Raw genomic sequence first — 19,707 nt, forward strand, 5'->3', positions numbered from 1 at the left:
ATTGCAAAATGTTTTCAGGGTCATGGCATTTTTTAAAGTATCAGCAAACATGGGAACTATGTGAGGTGATTGAATAGTGAAGAGAAAAGCAGTGTCTGTGTTTCTAGTGTATTAGGGGATAGATCACATCATTTGAGGTTGTTTCTCTCCAGATGGTTTTCAGTTTTCTCTGCACAAGTGAAAGTGGAAAAGGGGAGGACATTTAGATAGGTAATCTGGAGAACAACATTTGTGAAAGCATGTCGGTAGGGCTTCTTTAGAAAAGTATGTCTTATCAACCTGTGGACCATGAAGGAAAAATATAGGAAAGCACAGACAGTATGAAATACAACTGGAGAATTTGGTGGTATACATGAGGTTAGCAAGAGGTGAAATCAGATGATTGTTCAAAAAGTAAGATGGTGATAACAGCTGAAAAGGACAATATCCTGAGCATAATTGATTTGGGGATTGGATAAGCTGGTGCCTATATCAATTGGCTTGAACCCAGGTGTACTGTTAGATACTTCTCCAGAGCTACTCTTCTTGCACTGCAAATTGGCATACATGTAGCTAAAGTTCATTTTGAGATATTACATACTCATTAATTTGATTTAGTAATATCTATAGTGCTACTACCAGTTTACCATGTTTTTATAGCTGAAACCCAAGTCATACATGCATATATCATACATATGCTATATATAGCAGATATATATAAGATATATATATATATATATATATATATATATATATATCTTTAAAATTCCATGGACTTGCTTTTCTGTTTTATCAGAAAATGTTGAATGAATTTTCCAGAAAATTTGGGGAAGTTCTTCATGACCTTAACTCTGCCAAAATTTTGGAGAAGTATCTGTAATCAACTGGAAACTCAAAAGTCACGTTGTATTGTAGAAGCAACAGGAAACAAAAATAATTGCAAACATTGGAAGGACTGTCTACTTAGTACCCAGAGAAAGAGGAGGTTGTTTTTCCTATAAAATGAGGACATGAGTTTAAGATACAATTCTGTTTGCCGTATGAGTGAACACAGAGGGAAGTTTAAGTTACTGTCTGTTTGATACATTCTCCACATTAAACCCTGGAGTCTTCAGGCTTGGATGTTCTCTCTCTCTCTCTCTCCAGTAAGATTTTATGTTTCTTCATAAGGAACATTTCCAGAGGGAAGGAGAGACAAATATTATCAATCCACTGGATCATTCCCAAGTGATGGCTACAGCCAAAGCCAGGCTGATCTGAAGCCCAGAACCAGGAGCCTCCTCCAGGTCTCCCACATGGTGCCATGGTCCTAAGGCTTTGGGCCATCCTCCACTTCTTTCCCAGGCCATCAGCAGGGAACTGGATGGGAAGTGGAACAGCTGGGAAATGAATGGGCTTCCACATGGGACCTCGGAGTGTGCAAGGTGAGGATTTAGCCACTAGGCCCTTGGGGACTTTCTCTGCTCTAAATAAAGTCCCTATGGAGGTGTGGACACACACTCTTATCTCAAACACTTAACAGTACTATACCTCACATTCCTCAACGTTTAAATGAGTGTATTTCAGTAACTGATTTGTAGGGTTGTTGGAAGGTTTAACTGTGTGTGTTGATGATAAACCTTACAAAGTGTGAAATACTGTGAAAACAACAGAAGAAGTAGCGATTAATTGGCTTGTCTTGTTTAAGGTTCATGATCTATTATGAAAGATCTATTATGAAAGCTATTATGAAAGATCATAACAGGAAGAAGACAGTTAATGGTATACGGTGTCCTTTCTTTTCTTACCTGTGAGGGACTTAAGAGGAATATTATTTATTGATTTATTATTATTTTCTTTTAGTGAAAGGGTTTAAGAGCTACTCACCTTCTGCTGTCTGGTGTGTTTCTTTTTGCAGGTCATGCGACGAGGTTTGACTAGAAGGTGACAAGAAAGCATTGATAAATATTTCAAAACTTTGCAAACTCTTACCAGAAAACAATTTTGGATCAGAGAGTAGTGATTCTACCTGTGATCCAGATGTAACATGAAAATATCTTTGAACTCTCACTAAGATGTATGTGTATGTGTTGAAGATTTTTTTTCCTTTAAATAGACCCAAAAAAGCAAAAGAAATCCTTCATTTCCACCTCACCTCTGACTTATGTCTATTGTGTTCAATTAAATAAAGTAATTTTATTTTCAGAATGTAACTGATGAACAATTTAGGAATAGAAGGAAATTTCCTTGAAAAGAAAATAAAAATATGGAAGAATCTGTAGTTAATTGCATCCTTAGTTTTTAGAAATTGAAAACCTTTTCTCTAAGATCAGAAACAAGGAGTGATTTCTACATACTTGCTACTATTATTTGATCTGAAACTTTTCCTAGACAGAACAATGAGGCAAGGAAATAGCTTCTCCAATTTGGCAGTAAAGCAACATGTTGTCTACATTCGCATTTGGCATGAGCTTACACATGGAAAACCCTGAAAAATCGATTAACAACCTGTGAGAATTAATAAAAGAAAAACTGACATTGTCATCAGAAAGAAAGAAAGTCAACACTTCCAATGAATTCTTGCACAGCAGCTTAAGTTGTCTACAACATCAGCCACCCCATTCTTGAGCACTGGTTTCAGTTCCACCTGTCACTTTCACTTCATCACCTGGTGGTGCAATTGGGGAAGTAAGAAGTAATGGCCCTAATACTTGGGATTCTTCCACCCAAATGAAAGCTTCCAGTCTCTAATGTTGACCAGGTTCATCTTCACAGACTAGGGAGTGAATAAATGGGTAGATCTCTCTGTCTCTTTTTCGCTCCCTTTCTCTGACTTTGAATGACATACACACACCACTTATGTATAAGCTTGGTTGTAATTCCGTCTTGAATTAGTTAGTTCATGTTAAGTGTCAACTGTTCATACATTTTCCACTTTTTGTCTAATTAATAGCATAGTTACTGTTCTAGGATCTTATGTCAGCAGCCTCTGACAGGCACTGTTTTCAAGATAAAAAATGGTGTTAATCAAATATTGCTGAGTTTGATGCCAAGAATGGTTTTTCAGTTGCTTCTTATTTCTCCTGGCCGTCAATTTCTTTACTAGGCCTCTATTCTCAAAAGCATCAGTGTTGTCCAGGGGCTGTGAGTGCCAGCACTCATAAGAGAGCCAGTAGAGGGGGCTCTCAGTGTTAGATTAAAGCAAAATCTTCCCTTTAGGCAATACACCCAGAAGGAGAAATGGAAGGCAAAGCGATTCATAGCACTCCCAGGATGGACTGGGAGTATTGAGTATAGGTGAGAGGTCTGCATAGTCAGAACACAAACATCCTTGTCCATATTCATCCCTGAACAGGTGGGACAAGGGGAGGGGAAGCACACAGGCACAATGGGCTGATGCTGCATAGGTCTGTGTGACTTACATGCTTTATTTCCACTTCATTTTTTGAAAGTAGGTCTGCTCTGACTTGCCAATCTTTGCACACTATTCTCTGGAGAACTACATGGAAATTTTTTGGAAGGCATCTTGGAATGTCAGAAGACATGAGAGATTGCTGTGTAATCACAGTGGCCACAGAAGAACAAGGTATAAACCATGACCTCTGGTCTCGATACAGTTGTCTACTCTGCCAATGCTAAACATCTGTCCTGAACCTCCGGTGCCTTCCTCACTAACACAGAAATGTGCCCAAAGCTCTCACCTCCAGATTTTCCAGCGCTGAAGCTGGGTGTGTCCAAGCTTGCTTTGGCAGGAACCTTGACACATGTGATTCTGGTATCCCACTCCAACTCCTCTGAGTCTGTCATCAGGCAAGAATTCTGAGAGAGGGAAGATGCAGGGGCTTGCTGTGAGCTAGGTCCGAAAACCAGGAACCCAGCCATGGGCTGTGGCACCAGCAGGACAGTGATCAACAGGCAGGCTCTGCACTCACTGAATTCCTACAGCTCTAGACATCTGCTGTCTCAACAAAGAGAGGTGCATCATCATGGAAACCAGAATGTGGGGCAGACAGGTAGTTAATGGAATATTGAAAGTCAGGGATCCTTGGGGGTGGGAAGGAGGCGAAGCATTCAACTTGCAGACCTTCAGGTTTGTACTGAAGAATGATGGGCTACCCTGCAGGTGGATAAAGTTTGCTGTCTCAGGTGAAACAGGGTTAGAGTCTAAGATGGGAAGCTTATGAGCCTGACTGAAGAGTATGTGCCTTTGCTACTTTGAGGTTACTGAATCCTGGGTAAGTGTATGCATTATTTGAGGCTGAGAATTTGTGTGAATGAGGCTTGGGATCTCTCAAGTTGGGCAGTTTAGGACTGGCCCTGGATTTTATTCGAAGGACAACTCTGTGATTGGTGACATGCTGGGTGGGGGTTATTGCAGCACACCAGGTTTGAGGGCAAAAGGCTCTCTCAGGCTAGTGGACATGGTCTCTGAACTGCAAAGGACCCATACTTTATCACCCTGAGGAAATTGGTAGGTGCTCAGGGTGAAGGGGCCTGTGACACAGGCTAAGGTGAAATGGGTTTCACTACACTGCCACGGCCTGGGCTCTGGTCTATTATTCATGCTCTCCCAAGTGGTGTTAACCATTGTTGTCCCTTCCTGTGACACATCTGGGATTACAGAAAATGCCAGCATGGAGTGTTAATGTTCTGTGTGGTACTGGCTCTCTGATGATGCTATGATGAAAGCAGTAGTGCTGGTTGGCAATCTAGAAACTGATGGTGCAGGGCAGAGGAAGGAGCCATCACTATCAGTCATGGTTACCTCAGCCTTGGGTCCTGTTGGTTTGGGTGAAGCTGAGTTTACTCGCACCCAAGTCCTGGCCCTATGCACAGCACATCTGTGTCCTACTCATGGAATAATAAGACCTCCAAGAGTCAAGCTCAAGTCAAGCTTCAACTTCAGGCTGCTGCATTTATGCTGGGCCTTTCTGCAACCAAAGCCAGACTTATTTTCAATAGATCAACTCCAGGCAGAAACAGCTGTGTCCTGAAAAGTCAAAATCCATGTTGTGTATTGTGTCCTGGGTATGCTGAAGCACATGTGGGCTGTTTCTGGTGTGCCAGTGTCTATGTGTGTGATGGTTCCTGGGAGTTCCGGGTGTATATGTGTGCTATTTTCTGAAATGTCAGTATCTGAACTAATGCATATTCTTTGGTGTTCAGCACCTCTCCATGTGTACTGCTTTCTGAAAGGCTAGGGGAAATGTGTTAATTATTTTATTGGAGGCAGGGCTCTGAGGTAGGGACTTTCCCTTTGAACCTTGGGATTAGATGTATCTTGTTTCCTTGTTTCTGGAGACTGTGCATGTGTTACTTCCTAGGAGTGTGCGGTGATAGCTCTCACTTGTATTGCTCTGGCAGTGGTATTGGTCTCATTTTCAAGTCCTAAGCCATTAGTTATAGCATTATGATTGTACCTGTGAGTTGTGGAGTCTATTTTCTGTTTTTAATATCACATTGCCAGGTCTGTGTTGTAGTGAATGTGTACCTTTGCTAACCCTGATGAATCAATTCATTAAAAATGAACATGATAAAGAAATGAAATTGTATTGCTAAGAGAAAAATGACAAAACAATGAAGCAAAATAAGGGAGAACTTTACAGTACAGAATCAAAACAGGAAATACAGATATTTAATACTTGAATATATAGCTGAAGGATTAGATAAAGTATTAGTGACAGAAAAAAATAATGTCAACTTAGAGAAAGATACAAATTTGAATGTCTTTGCCTTGAAAAACCACAAAAGCGTTTAGCAGAAGAGAAAAATTAAATTCAAGAGATGTATTAAATGTCATAATGAGCATAGAAAAATATAACAAATGCTAAATTTTTTAAAAACATATTTTTATTGCATTTCCCTTTTTAATTAATTACATTGCATTATGTGATACATTTTTTTTATGCACTGGGATTTCCCCCCTCACCTCCCAAACCCTCCCCCCACAGTGGATTGCTCCACCTTGTTGCATTTCCATAGTTCAAATTCAGTTGACCTTCTTTCATTGGAAGTTTTGACCAATCATAAAGTCCAGCATCTTATTGTCCTGGTAAGTTCAATGGTTTCTTGGTGAGACCATCTCTGGTCTGAAGGTAGAGCCGGCAGAGTATCATCCCAATCAATTAAAAGCCCCAACATAATATTTCCAACCATTTACAACATTATGGCATTAATTGACATGGTATTGATTAATCAATATGTTACTAGGGAAATGCAGGTTTTCAACCAAATCCTGTGACTTCTTCATAGACATTTCAATTTTGGTTTACATTCAACCATGTTCTATACACCTTAAAATGGCTTAGGTTGCTATTCAGCTGTCTCATGCCTATTTTAATTTTAGTCTTTAGCAGTTTATAACATTGAAGCATGATGTTGCTGAACCTGGCTGCTTTTCAGGTGGTCTAACTCTATAATTATAACTGGATATATGTCAACAGTTTCGGTGAGCATGTTTAGCAGGGGTGTGCAGAGAAATCCTCCATACCCTAGTGGAGGAGTAACTAATCTTTGTGTCCCACACAGTGAGTTATAAGTGCATCCATGCTAACCGTTTCCTGTCTTATTCTGAGCTTTCCTTGTTGTTCTCTGTCTATCTATTCTAGTTTGGTTTATTGGTTTGTTAGTGTGTTTGTTTTGAGGGGTTTCTGGTGCCCTCCTGATGGTTATTACGAGAGGGAGTGGGGACCCAAAGTTGGAAGCAGGCAAGGACCAGAGAAAGCTCCTCTCCCTAGTCCCGAAGAAAGTTTACTGTTCTTCTGTGTCTGCGGACCACTCAGGGTTCCTGGTTGTTGTTCCGATGACCTTGGATACTGCAAGGCAGAATTTGGGCTTCTTCCATCCCATGTGGTAGATCCAAATGGGTGTGGTTGACCTCAGAGTTCTTGGTCTCCGAAGGCACTCCATTTCCTCATGGTCTCCTTGGAAGTAGGGATGCAGTCCTCGGTGCTCCTTCATACTGATAGTCCTTGGTGAGTATCTGGGTGTCTTCATGTTTGGGATAAAAGCCTCCTCCTGTCTGCCTGACCACTCTGCGGTCCCCCCTGCTCTATGCATATGCCCTCCTGTTAAGAGGTTGTTAGGATTACTCCTGATTCCCCCATATGCCTTTGTATGTTTACTATTGTCTAATGCTAATTCGAATCTGTTGTCTATGAGTTACCAGTTATGACCCTGATAGGTTATATTTCCCATCTGCCTCACACCTTCTAGGCTGATGTAGATTTCTCTGTTCTCCCTCCCCTTTTCCTAGTATCATGGGGCCTTACAAGTACATTAGGTTTATTTTTCTTGTTTTTTTTTTTTTTTTTCTTGCCCTAATGTTTATGTTTGCTATTGCTGGGAATCACCAGAAATTCATCTCTGACCTACACTGGGAGTCCATTTGGGCACCATTTCTAATCCCAGTGGCCCTGTTTCACACCCAGTTCCCTGCTTGTATCATGGTAAGGCATTCGAAAGACTTGGGAACCTTGATCTATGGGGAAGACCTGGAAGAACCGATTATCTTCTCCCCTGTCTCTGCGTCTCTTTGTATATCTGATTTTCCAATAAAAATATCATTTGAAAAAGATACTAACATATATATATATTATTTGTATATATATATATATATATATCGTTATAGATTTCTGGTTCTGTCAAAGTTATTTTGTGTAATTTTCAACCGTAAATGCATAATGACCTTGTTTTTCAGCTGTCTTTAATCTATGTAATAACCAAATCAGATCTAACCCAATACAGTAACTCCTTGGTTTGTGAAAATGCTTACTTCCTTAGAAACACATTCTCATGCAGATTTCTGTGAGCATAAATACCATGCTGTTTGCTCAAACTAAGATGATTACAATGTTTGTGCGTGATGGGATCACTTTTCTGAGAACTTGCTAAATTGTGTTATACAGTGCTTGCTAAGTTGCTTGCTATACTCAACCACGTTCATGCATATCCATATAAAAGACCTATCCATTGCAACAAAAAGAGGGACACTCTTCTAGGGTTTGTTAGTGGGTGAGCAGGTGCACCAATTATGGCATATCTGTGTAAGAGTACAGAAAAATAATGTCATTGGGAATGGAGCTGAAAGCTTTTTATTTTATGTTGTCATACATTTTTGAATCTGTGTATAATTTAAAACGATTTATTTTTATTAGAAAGAGTAACATGGGGACTGGAAAGGGAGGAGGAAGAATAAGGTAGGTAAGGAGAAAGGGAGAGTGGGAAGGAATAGACGGGCTGGGGTAGGATAGAGGAAAGTAGGTCTCTCATCTGCTGATTTAGCCTGAAATCGCTACAAAAGCCAGGAGTAGGCCATTATGATGTTCCCTGCAGGTGTGTAGGTGCCAGAGCACATTGGCTATCTTCCACTATTCTGTCACATTAGCAGGAAGCTTGATCAGAAGAGGAGCACCAAGACTCCAATCATGTCCCAAATGAAATTCTAGGATTGTGGCTGATGCTTTACCGATGCCAGACCTGGCCCTGGAGATACATATGTCATTTCACATTTTCTATAGATGCTTTGTCATATTCCCACACAGTGTTGAGTCATGCCAAGTGGAGCATAATGCAGAGTAATACCGTGCGTTAACATCCTACAACCAATTATTAACAAGAGAGGACATGCACTTGGACTGGAAGGGAGGATGTCCTTGTGTGAAGGGACATTAGCTTCCCTCTGATCCTGCTTCAACATATCTACTAACACATAAACTGGGAGGCAGCAGGTGAAGGCTCCTGAGTCTAGATGTCTGTCACCTGCCTGAGAAATGTAAATGGAATCCTGAATTCAGCCTTTGGCTTAGCCTAACTGTGGATGTTGCACATCTTTTCAGAGTGAAATAGTGCCACACAGAAGCTCAGCTCCAGGGAGAACAGGTCTGCATTGAGCAGGTCACAGAACAACTGCAGGACTGACTGCAGATGCACATCTCTGGTTTTCCTTTGGAGGAACACACAGAGTAGATCTCCCATCTCTCAAAGTGGGGCCAACTGTGGTCATCTTTACCCACGTCTGTCCCTGGTGTTTTGCGTATTCTTAGAGGCAGCCCACCAGTCACATTGCAGTACCATATTCACTTCTGGGAGAAGCAACCTGATAGATTTGTTTTCTTTTTTTTTTATATATATATTTATTATTTAACTTCAGTAATTACATTGTATTATGTGACACAATTACATAGATACTTGGGTTCTCCCCACCCCTCCCCAAACCCTCCCACCATGGTGGATTCCTCCACCTTGTTGCATAACCACAGCTCATGTTCAGTTGAGATTCCCCCATTGCAAGCGTATACCAAACATAGAGTCCAGCATCTTATTGTCCAGTCAAGTCCAACGGCTTCTTAGGTATACCCTCTCTGGTCTGAAGACAGAGCCAGCAGAGCATCATCCCAGTCAATTGAAAGCTCCAACATACCATCAGCACAAATTTACATCATTATGGAATTAATTGACATAGTAATGAGTAACCAATATGGTAAAAGTAAATGCGAGTTCTTAACCACCTTCTGTGACCACCTCATTGACATTTCAATTTTAGTTTATACACAACATATAACATACATAACATAACATGTTATACATAACATCATATCATCTTAAATTAAGGCAAACATGTGGTATTTAACCTTTTGGGATTGGCTCATTTCCCTTAGCATTATGGTTTCGAGTTTGGCCCATTTGGCCACAAAGAACTGCATTTTGTTTTTTTTAATAGCTGAGTAGTATTCCATGGAGTAGATGAACCATAGCTTTCTTATCCAATCCTCTGTTGATGGGCATTTTGGTTGCTTCCATGTTTTTGCAATTACGGATTGTGCTGCTATGAGCATAGGAGTGCATGTTGGTTTCTCATAGAACAAGTGTTCTGGATATATTCCTAGGAGTGCTATTGCTGGATCATACGGTATGTTGAATTTGAGTTGTTTGAATATTCTCCATACTGATTTCCATAGAGGCTGTACCAGCCTGCAGCCCCACCAGCAGTGGAGTAGGGTTCCCTTTTCCCCGCAACCTCGCCAACAAGTGTTGTTGGTGCTTTTATTCATGTGGGCCAGTCTTACTGGTGTTAGGTGGTACCTCATTGATGTTTTAATTTGGATTTCCCTTATTGCCAGGAAACTTGAGCATTTTTTCATATGTTTATTTGCAATTTGGGTTTGTTCCTTTGTGAAGTGTTTGCCCATTTCCCGTGCCCATTTCTTGAGTGGCTTGTTTGTTTTGACATTTTGGTTGTTTTGTAGCTCTTTGTATATTCTGGAGATCAGCCCTCTATCACCTATGTCGTGTGCGAAGATCTTCTCCTATTCTGTGGGTTGCCTTTTTACTTTGTTGATTGTTTCTCTAGCTGTACAGAAGCTTCTTAGTTTGATGAGGTCCCAATTGTTTATTTTGGTCTCGATTTCTACTGCATTTGGAGTCTTTTTTAGGAAGTGAGGGCCTACCCCTAAGTGTTCCAGGGTGTTTCCAACATTTTCTTCCAAAAGTTTGAAGGTTTCTGGATGTAGGTTTAGATCTGTTATCCATTTAGATCTGATCTTAGTGTATGGTGAGAGATGTGGATCTATTTTTTTGTTTCTGCAGGCTATCAACCAGTTGTCCCAACAGCATTTATTGAACAGACCTTCCCATTTGCCTGGATTGCCGTTTGTCTTTTTGTCAAAGATTATTTGGCTGTATCTGTGTGGGTTTCCTTCTGGTGTTTCTATTCTGCCCCATTGATCTTCCTCTCTATCTTTGTGCCAGTACCACGCTGTTTTGATAACCACTGCCCTATAGTATGTCCAGAGGTCCGGAACTGTGATTCCCCCTGCTAACTTTCTGTTCTTCAGGATGGTTCTAGCTATCCGTGGTTTTTTGTGCTTCCAGATGAACCTTTGGATCATTGTTTCCAGTTCCATGAAGAATGTTTTGGGCAATTTGATTGGGATTGCGTTGAATGTATATATTGCTTTTGGCAGTATAGACATTTTAATGATATTGATTTTACCTATCCAGGAGCATGGGATGTTACTCCATCTTTTGAGGTCTTGTTCAATTTCTTTTTTAAGTAGTTTGTAGTTTTCTTCAAATAAGTCTCCTACATTTTTGGTTAGATTTATTCCCAGATATTTCATACTTTTCTCTGTTATTTTGAATGGTATCTTGCTGGTTAAGTCTTTTTCCATCTTGGGGCTGTTCGCATACACTATGGCTGTTGTTTTTTGTTCATTAATTTTGTACCCTGCCACTCTACCAAACTCTCGTACAAGTTCTAGCAGTCTCTGTATTGAGTCTCTTGGCTCTTCTACATAAAGAATCATATCATCTGCATATAGTGAGAGTTTAACTTCTTCGTTTCCCATTTGGATTCCTCTGATTTCTTTTTCTTGTCTTATGGCCTCAGCGAGTACCTCTAGGACTATGTTGAATAGTAGTGGAGAAAGTGGACATCCCTGTCTTGTTCCAGATCTCAGTGGGAAGGGTTCCAGTTTTTCTCCATTCAGTATGATGCTGGCGTTGGGTTTTTCATATATGGCTTTAATTATGTTGTGGATTTTTCCATCTATGCCTACCTTGGTTAGGGTTTTTAGTAGGAAGTGGTGTTGGATTGTCGAAAGCTTTTTCTGCATCCATTGATACTATCATGTGATTCTTGTTTTTCAGTTTTTGGATGTGGTGTATCACATTTATGGATTTGCGAATGTTGAACCATCCCTGCATTCCAGGGATGAATCCTACTTGATCTGGATGAATGATCTGTCTGATGTGTTTTTGAATTCTGTTGGCTAGGATTTTGTTGAGAATCTTAGCATCAATGTTCATCAAAGAGATAGGTCTGTAGTTTTCCTTCTCTGTTAGTTCTCTGTCTGGTTTTGGGATTAAGGTAATGTTGGCTTCATAGAATGAGTTTCGAAGGGTTGCCTCTTCTTGTATTGTTTTGAAGAGTTTGTAGAGGATTGGGGTCACTTCTGTTCGGAATGTTTTGTAGAATTGTGGAGTGAAGCCGTCTGGGCCTGGGCTTTTCTTTGTTGGGAGGTCTTTAATCACTGATTCAATCTCTACTTCAGTTATGGGTTTGTTCAGGTCGTTTGTTGCCTCTGGGCTAAGTTTTGGCAGGTGGTAGAAGTCTAAGAACTTTTCCATTTCTTGGTGATCTTCTGATTTGTTGGAGTACAGTGCTTTGTAGTAATTTCTAATTATGGCCTTAATGGATGCGGTGTCTGTTGTTATGTTGCCTTTTTCATCTTTGATGCTGGTAATTCTTGCCTTCTCTTGTTTTTTCCTTGTCAGTCGGGCCAGTGGGGTGTCTATCTTGTTTATCTTCTCAAAAAACTAGCTTTTTGATTCATTGATTTTGTGTATGGTTTTTTTTATTTCTATCTGGTTTATTTCCTCCCTTGTTTTGATGATTTCTTTATTCCTATTGTGTGTGGGGCTCTTCTGCTGTTGTTTTTTCAATTCCTGGAGGTGTGTGTTTAGTTCCTGTATTTGGCGCCTCTCTTGGGCCTTGACATGAGCTCCAATTGCGATGAGTTTACCCCGTAGCACTGCTTTGGCAGTGTCCCACAAATTTTGGAATGTTGTGTCAGAGTTTTCATTGGTTTCCATAAATTTTTTGATCTCATCTTTAATTTCTTCTCTGATCCATTGTTCGTTTAATAGCATATTGTTCAGCCTCCAAGAGTTTCTGTATTTCCTGGGACATTTTGAATTGCTGATTTCCAGCTTCATTCTGTGGTGGTCTGAGAGGGTACATGGTATGATTCCTATCTTTTTGAAGTTATTTAGGTTTGCTTTGTGTCCTATCATGTGGTCGATCCTGGAGAAGGTGCCATGCACTGCTGAAAAAAATGTATAATCTGTGGCCTTAGGGTAAAAAATTCTATAGATGTCAACCAAGTCCAGTTGTTCTATTGTTTGTATGAGCTCTGTTGTTTCTTTGTTGAGTTTTTGTTTTGTTGATCTGTCTATAGTTGTTAGTGGGGTGTTAAGATCACCCACTATTATTGTGTGCATATCTATGTCTCCCCTTAAGTCCGTGAGTAATTGCTTCACGTAGCTAGGTGCGTTTGAATTTGGTGCATATATGTTCACAATGGTAATTACTTCCTGATGGATCAGTCCCTTCACCAATATATAATGTCCTTCCCTGTCCTTTTTGATGTGTGTCAGATTGAAGTCCACATCATCTGAAATTAGGACAGCTACCCCAGCCTTTTTTTCTCGACCATTGGCATGAAATATTTGTTTCCAACCTTTCACTTTTAGCTTCTTCGAATCTCTTCTGGTTAGATGTGTCTCTTGTAGGCAACAGATAGTTGGGTGCTGTTTGATAATCCATTCTGTTAATCTATGCCTTTTGATTGGTGAGTTCAGGCCATTTGTGTTAAGAGTTAAAATTGAGAGGTTGTGATTTTGCCCTGCCATACTTGTTTTTGTGGGTGTTGATATCTGTGTTATTGCCCTTCCTTGTGTGGACTTTAGTGGGAAGATCTTCCTGTTTGCCATCTTTGCTTATGATTCACCTCCTTTTTTTCTGGATTTAGTGCATTTCTAAGGAGATTTTGTAGAGCTGGTTTTGTGCTGGCATATTCTTCTAATTTCTCTTTGCTGTGGAAGTATTTGATTTCGTTCTCAAATACGAATGAGATCTTTGCTGGGTACAATATTCTTGGTTGACAGTTGTTCTGATTCAGGATTTGGAAGATCTTTGTCCATTCTCTTCTTGCTTGTAAAGTCTCTTCAGAGAAGTCAGCAGTGATCCTGATTGGTTTTCCCCGGTATGTGATCTTTTCTCTGCTTCGTACTTGTCTTAGGATTCTTTCTTTGTCTTCGTTGGAGTGGAACTTGAGCACCATATGTCTGGGTGAAGATCGCTTTGGGTCATATCTGCTGGGAGTCCTCTGACCGTCCTGGATTTGGGCTGGGTTCATGTTCCAAGTGTTTTGAAAGTTTTCCTGTATAATTTCGTCGAGCACCATTTGCATTCCTGACTCTTTTTCCGCTCCATCAGGAAGGCCAATAATCCTAATATTTGATTTTCTGAGGTTGTCTTTCATTTCTTGTATGGTCTTATTGGCTTTGTTCAGACTTGTCTCCAGCTGTTTCATGAACTGGGTATGTTCGTTTTGTGTGTCTTCTGTTTCAGAGATCCTCTCTTCTGCTGTATTTGTTCTGTGGGTTAGGCTCTCAATTTTGTGCTCTAAGTCAAGGATTTTACTTTTCATTTGTTGTATTTCTGAGGCTATGTGGTTCTTGAATTCCTTGAAGTCCTCCCAATTCTTCTCATTGTCTCTGACATATTTTAACGTTATTTTTTTGAATTCCTTGTCTGGTAGATCTTCTATGTCTTCATCTCGCATCTCCGAAATAGACATTGGCTTTCGATCCTGTATTGGTAGGGTGTTGGCACTCTCATCTGGATCATTACCTTTTCTGGTATTTTTTCCCATTGTGTTAGTGTTTCTTTTTTGAGAGACCTAGGCACCAGTGTGCTGAGGGGTCTCCAAGCACTATCCTCTAGAGATCGGAGTCTACAGGCGTGGAGTAGCAGGGTGTGGGAATTTTCAAGGCACTTTTGGTGAGTCTCCAGAACACTGGACCTCAGGGCGCCACTTCCAGGGCCCAGTGGATTCAAAGCGCACTCTCAGCTCGTCCCCTACAGGTATGCTACCACAGGGCGTGGGGGAGTGAAGGCACTCTCTGTGCGCACCCCCTGTGCGCGGGATCACAGGGCTTGGAGCACTGGACTATAGGGCGTGGGGTGTTCCAGGTGTTCTCTGGAAGCGCCTCCTGTGCAGGCCCGCCCCCCCAGCGCTAGCACGGGACTGCCCAGCCCAGATGGTGTGCTTGGGTTCCTGTGGTATAGCACCGCCCAGCTGAGTGCCAGACCGCAAAGGCACGGGGGAATATCCAATGTGCCTTTTGCCTTTCTCCCAGACACAGTTTTGGCAATTTCAAGGCACTCGCCCTGTGTCTCTAGACGCAGGAGTCTGGGGGTGGGGGAGGGGCGTGGAGAGGAGCACCAATTGTGTTCAGGCTTTGTGCATGCCCCTGGGGGGCCAACTCCCGAAGCCTCCAACCCACCACTGTCCCCACCCAGCTCTCTCAAACCTCAGGTTCTTGCAGTCTGCCTCTTCCTCTGGTCGGAATTCTCGCCGCAGGTGTGTCTCCCAGCGACTGCTGTGTCCGTTGCTGGTCTCGGCGGGTGCAGGCGGCTGGAACCTGGAGGCTGCGGCTGGGGCAGGTCCCGGCGGGGCTTGGCGACCAGGGTGGGTGGATGCCGGCGGGTCCAGGTGATTCAGGGTCCTGGTGACCAGGGTGAGCAGATGCCAGCGGGTCCCAATCACCGCTGGTCCTCACGGCCACTGCGTCTGCGGGTCGGTCTCCGGATCGGTCGGCGGCTTTCAGTGTCTGCACTCAAAGGTGACTCAGCAGGTCAGGAGCAGAAAGTCGTCTCCCCTGCTCTTTCTTTTGTTTTTTCCCTGGTTGCTCTTCCGAGTTGTGTGGATTTTTTTGGTTCCACACTGTCCAGGGAACTTCACGTTCTTCTCCCTGTAGTTCTATGCTGCTCCACTTACTCTTTTGTCGCGTTCTATAGATTTGTTTTCATACACAATTTTTAAAATGCAGTTTAATCTTTTTTTGTGATGCAGTTCCATAGGCTCTAGGATTTACCTTCCCTCTTATCCGTACTCCACAGCCTATTTTCGCCTCTATCATCACAATAGTATTGTCCTTCCAAAATAGTCATTAAGTTCATTACTCTCCTATTTAAGTATATACTGACAATTTAATATGAACAATGCCTTAAAAGGAACCATTATAAATATTATATTATAATACATGTTATATCTTGTATAGTATATATGTATTTTAAATTATATATTTATATTTTATACTTTAAACATTTAATTTTTATTTAAATTTTTTCCTGGCAAAACCAGAAGTACATGTAATTTATGCAGTATTTTAAATTGCAACAATTTCTGTGCTTCTGTTAAATGTATTCATATATCATATCAGTTAAAATTATCCACCATCCACTGTTTTCCTAACATAGTGATTTTCTGAAGAAAAATTCTGAATCCAGGATTACAGCATTCATCTGACAATTATTCATGTTAATTCTGCTTTACTTTATTTCAATCTCATTTTGGTTACCCTGTCAGTGAGGATCAGGCCAACAACTTACAAAATATTTCACCTTATTTGTTTTACTATTTATCTCCCCCTACTTTCTTATATGTTAATTTTTAATTAACAGAGTCCTTTATCCCTCCAGAATTGTCTGCTTTCTTGAGAGGCTGCCGTGTGTTAGATTCTTGATTCATCCCTAGGAGTGTGTAGCAGTATGCAGGATCTTGAGGACACATGTTTTGGTTTAGTTTGAAGACTAAGAAATTTAGAGCCAACAGGTCTTTGCTCTGTACTCAGACATACAAATAGGGGGATAAATCTGAAAAATTAGGTTTCTTGTAAAGTGGAATGACTTGTAAGTATGTTTTGAGTAGGTTCAATTCTGCTAGTTACTCTGATTCATGACATGGTTGAATGAGTCTGAGAAATGTAAAATGTTCTCCACTCAGATTTCTCACAGCCAATAAGCTAAACTGTATGGCAAATATTTCAAAAAGATATGAAAGCATGCTGTGGGTTTCTATCAGATCAGATCATCATATACGATACTTGAAGAACACCTTAGGATCCTTTGTTGTCGAGATGATCTTTTGTCTAGAGTGATAATATATAGGAGAATCTTAGCAAAGTACGAAATATTAGATAAAAGTCTAACAAACTCTGAGGTTAAATGGAATATCAGTGCCTAGTTTGTAAAATTTGCTTTGTAAAGATCCCTTAATTCCATGGTTAAGTTTTTTTCAAGGTATTTACAGAGTTCTCTCAGCTTTGTGAATGGGACACTATCAGGCATTTCATGTCTCTTTTCATACTCAAGTTTTGAAGAATTGCTGTGTTCTTTTTAGGGAGTCTTACTTCTGTGTTTTTGTTTCTTGTATTTCTGTATTTATTTTTAGACATATCTAGAAGTACTTTTTGGTTTTTCCTCTGATGGCTTTTATCTTTGAACTACTCTCTGTGACTTGGTTGTGTGACTTCTTCAGTGAAGATCTGGGGGTGTATTGATCGAGGGAATTATCAAGACTGTTAACATAATCACAGTATCACATCCTCTCTTTCCAGAAGAGCAACAGCCATGATTAGCCCATAGTGGCTACAACTGTCAGCACTTGCACCACACAGAACCTCAGTGTAGGCCTGTAAGTGCAGAGCCCTGCAATGATTAACCTTGGATACATAGAGATCTTTTAGCCTTGATGTCAGACATGTTGAATGCCCAAAGACCCAGCTTTACACCATACACTATCATGCAGTCACAGCATTCCCATAGTCTTTGCATAGAAGACTCCAACAGTCACAAAATGTTGGGAATTCTCTCGTTTCTGTGAATCTGCCCCACCAGCAGGGTGAGGAGTGGTGTTTCCAGTACCAGTTATGAATGGCCTGCCTTCGTAGTTTGTGCCCAAGAAACTGGGCTCAAAGTCAGTGAGGAACATGCATTATCCTTATAATACAATCACCTAGCAGTGCTCTTGTAGAACTAGGTGTGCACCACAGCCACTACAATCCCTGCTGATCTCAAAGAGGTGGTTTCTCCTGAATAATCCAGGGCACACCAATGTGACACTATCTCCTAATGATCCATATGAGTTATATATTTTTAATTATATATATATACACATATACATTACACATACACATTATACATATACATTATATGTTTATATTATACATATATTATACATACATTATATACATATATAAATATATACATACATATAACACACATATATATACATATACACATAACATATATATACATATACACATACATATATACATATATCAAACATACACTATACATATACATTATATATGTATATGCATATATATTAAAAATATATGTATTTTAATTACATATTACATATTGTAACATATATAAATTTTGAGCAACTATTCAAGGGAAGAAATTAAGAGATGCAAGAAACTCTTTGAACGTGATTAATTGAGTGTGAATCTGAATGTATCAAGTGTATATAAGCTTCTCAAATAACGCATCTGCAGCAGCAGCAACAGAAGAAAAGCAATGCACTTATTAGATGCTTGTACACATTTCTTAAAGAAAGAAAGGAGGATTATAAACAGAGAATCAATCACGCTCTCAGATATTGCTAATTTTGTGAATAAAAGTGATTTTCTAGCACGTTGTGAATTTCCTGAAGAAGGAAAGCTCAGTATATCTGGCTTTTCACTTGAACTGCAATTCGAGTCCCTGAACATCAATTCTGAGTTGTGAGGAAGCAGTTTTTTTGCAGTTCAGTGTTACCCACATGATGTAGGACATTGATTGTTATTTGATTCATTATAAGGCCATGTGCAGCTGAAACCACATGCCAAGGTTTGCATATTAAAATTATATCTTTTTTCTATTTGAACCATCAACATGGAAACAGAATGAATGACACTGTGTTGCTGATTCAGCAGATTGTTCCAAAGAACAATTCAAACTGTAGCCCACATAATTTGGTAAAGAAGACAAGTTCCTCATCCAAATTAGAAAATTATAAGACACGTAAGATTTACAATGCTGACAAATCACTGCATCAGTTGTGAGTAAAGTTAATTTAATCTGGCCTAATTTCCCTTGTGTATGGCAAGTAATCTAACCAGAATTCCCCACATATTAACCTGTGGTATATTGATGAGAAGGGACTGGTATTTTCCTGTAATCTGAGTCAAATGTACATTTCATCCTATGGTCAATAAAGGAATGCTGTTGTCTTCATGGAATAATTCTCTTGAATTTTTAGTTTTTCATGACACTATAATCTTGTAATATATGCAAGGTCAAGTGTAGGTTGGAGATTTGAAAATTGAGAGGAGAAATATTTTCTTTTTTGTCTTCTGTGTCATTGCATATTAATATTCCACATATTTGCAACAGAATATTCTGTAAAACACATACTAAACTTTTGGAATTGCCTTTGAAATTTGGACAGGATAATTTAACTGCACAGATGGAAGAGAAGTTGAATCCTAATTGAATATATAGAAAAAGTGAATTCAAACTTGAGTTGTCCTATCATCTTATTCTGATACATTTCTCCTTACATTGAAATAAATTATTTAGCATGTTAAACATGTATGTTCTTTTAAAATTTTGTCTTCAATAGAGAAATAGGGAAAGACATATCTCAGTGAAATTCCTGCATCAATGGCATGCTCTATCAGAAGTTAACTGATGGAGAATGTCAAAGGAAACTGGAAGATGCACTTAGATTAAAGTGAGAATAGCGCTCTTTTGTAGAATTATCGTATAGGCTGATTTAGTTGCTGGGCTCCATGAACTAGGTTTGGATAACACAGCAACTTCAAAGGTGTAAAGAGAACAGCTCCCTTGTTTGGCAGGACCTAGGGTAGCTGCCAGAAGTTTGGCAGGGTCTGGTGGGTGTCTCTCTAACCACCTTGACACAGTTTCATCCCCTTTTTGCACAGACACTCAACCACTGCACTAAGAATTCTGTAATCGATTGAGGCATTGCAGTGCAGATCTGCTGTGCAGTGCCAGTTATGGCTTATTTCGCTTGCCTTTGCCTAGCTAATTATTATTAGGAACTTGTAACTGGAATAAAGGTTATAACACATCTTCTAGTTTGACTGTTGCAACCCTAACCATTAAATATT

This window comes from Ochotona princeps, chromosome Y (genome assembly GCF_030435755.1).
Source record: "Ochotona princeps isolate mOchPri1 chromosome Y, mOchPri1.hap1, whole genome shotgun sequence".
Lineage (NCBI taxonomy): Eukaryota > Metazoa > Chordata > Mammalia > Lagomorpha > Ochotonidae > Ochotona > Ochotona princeps.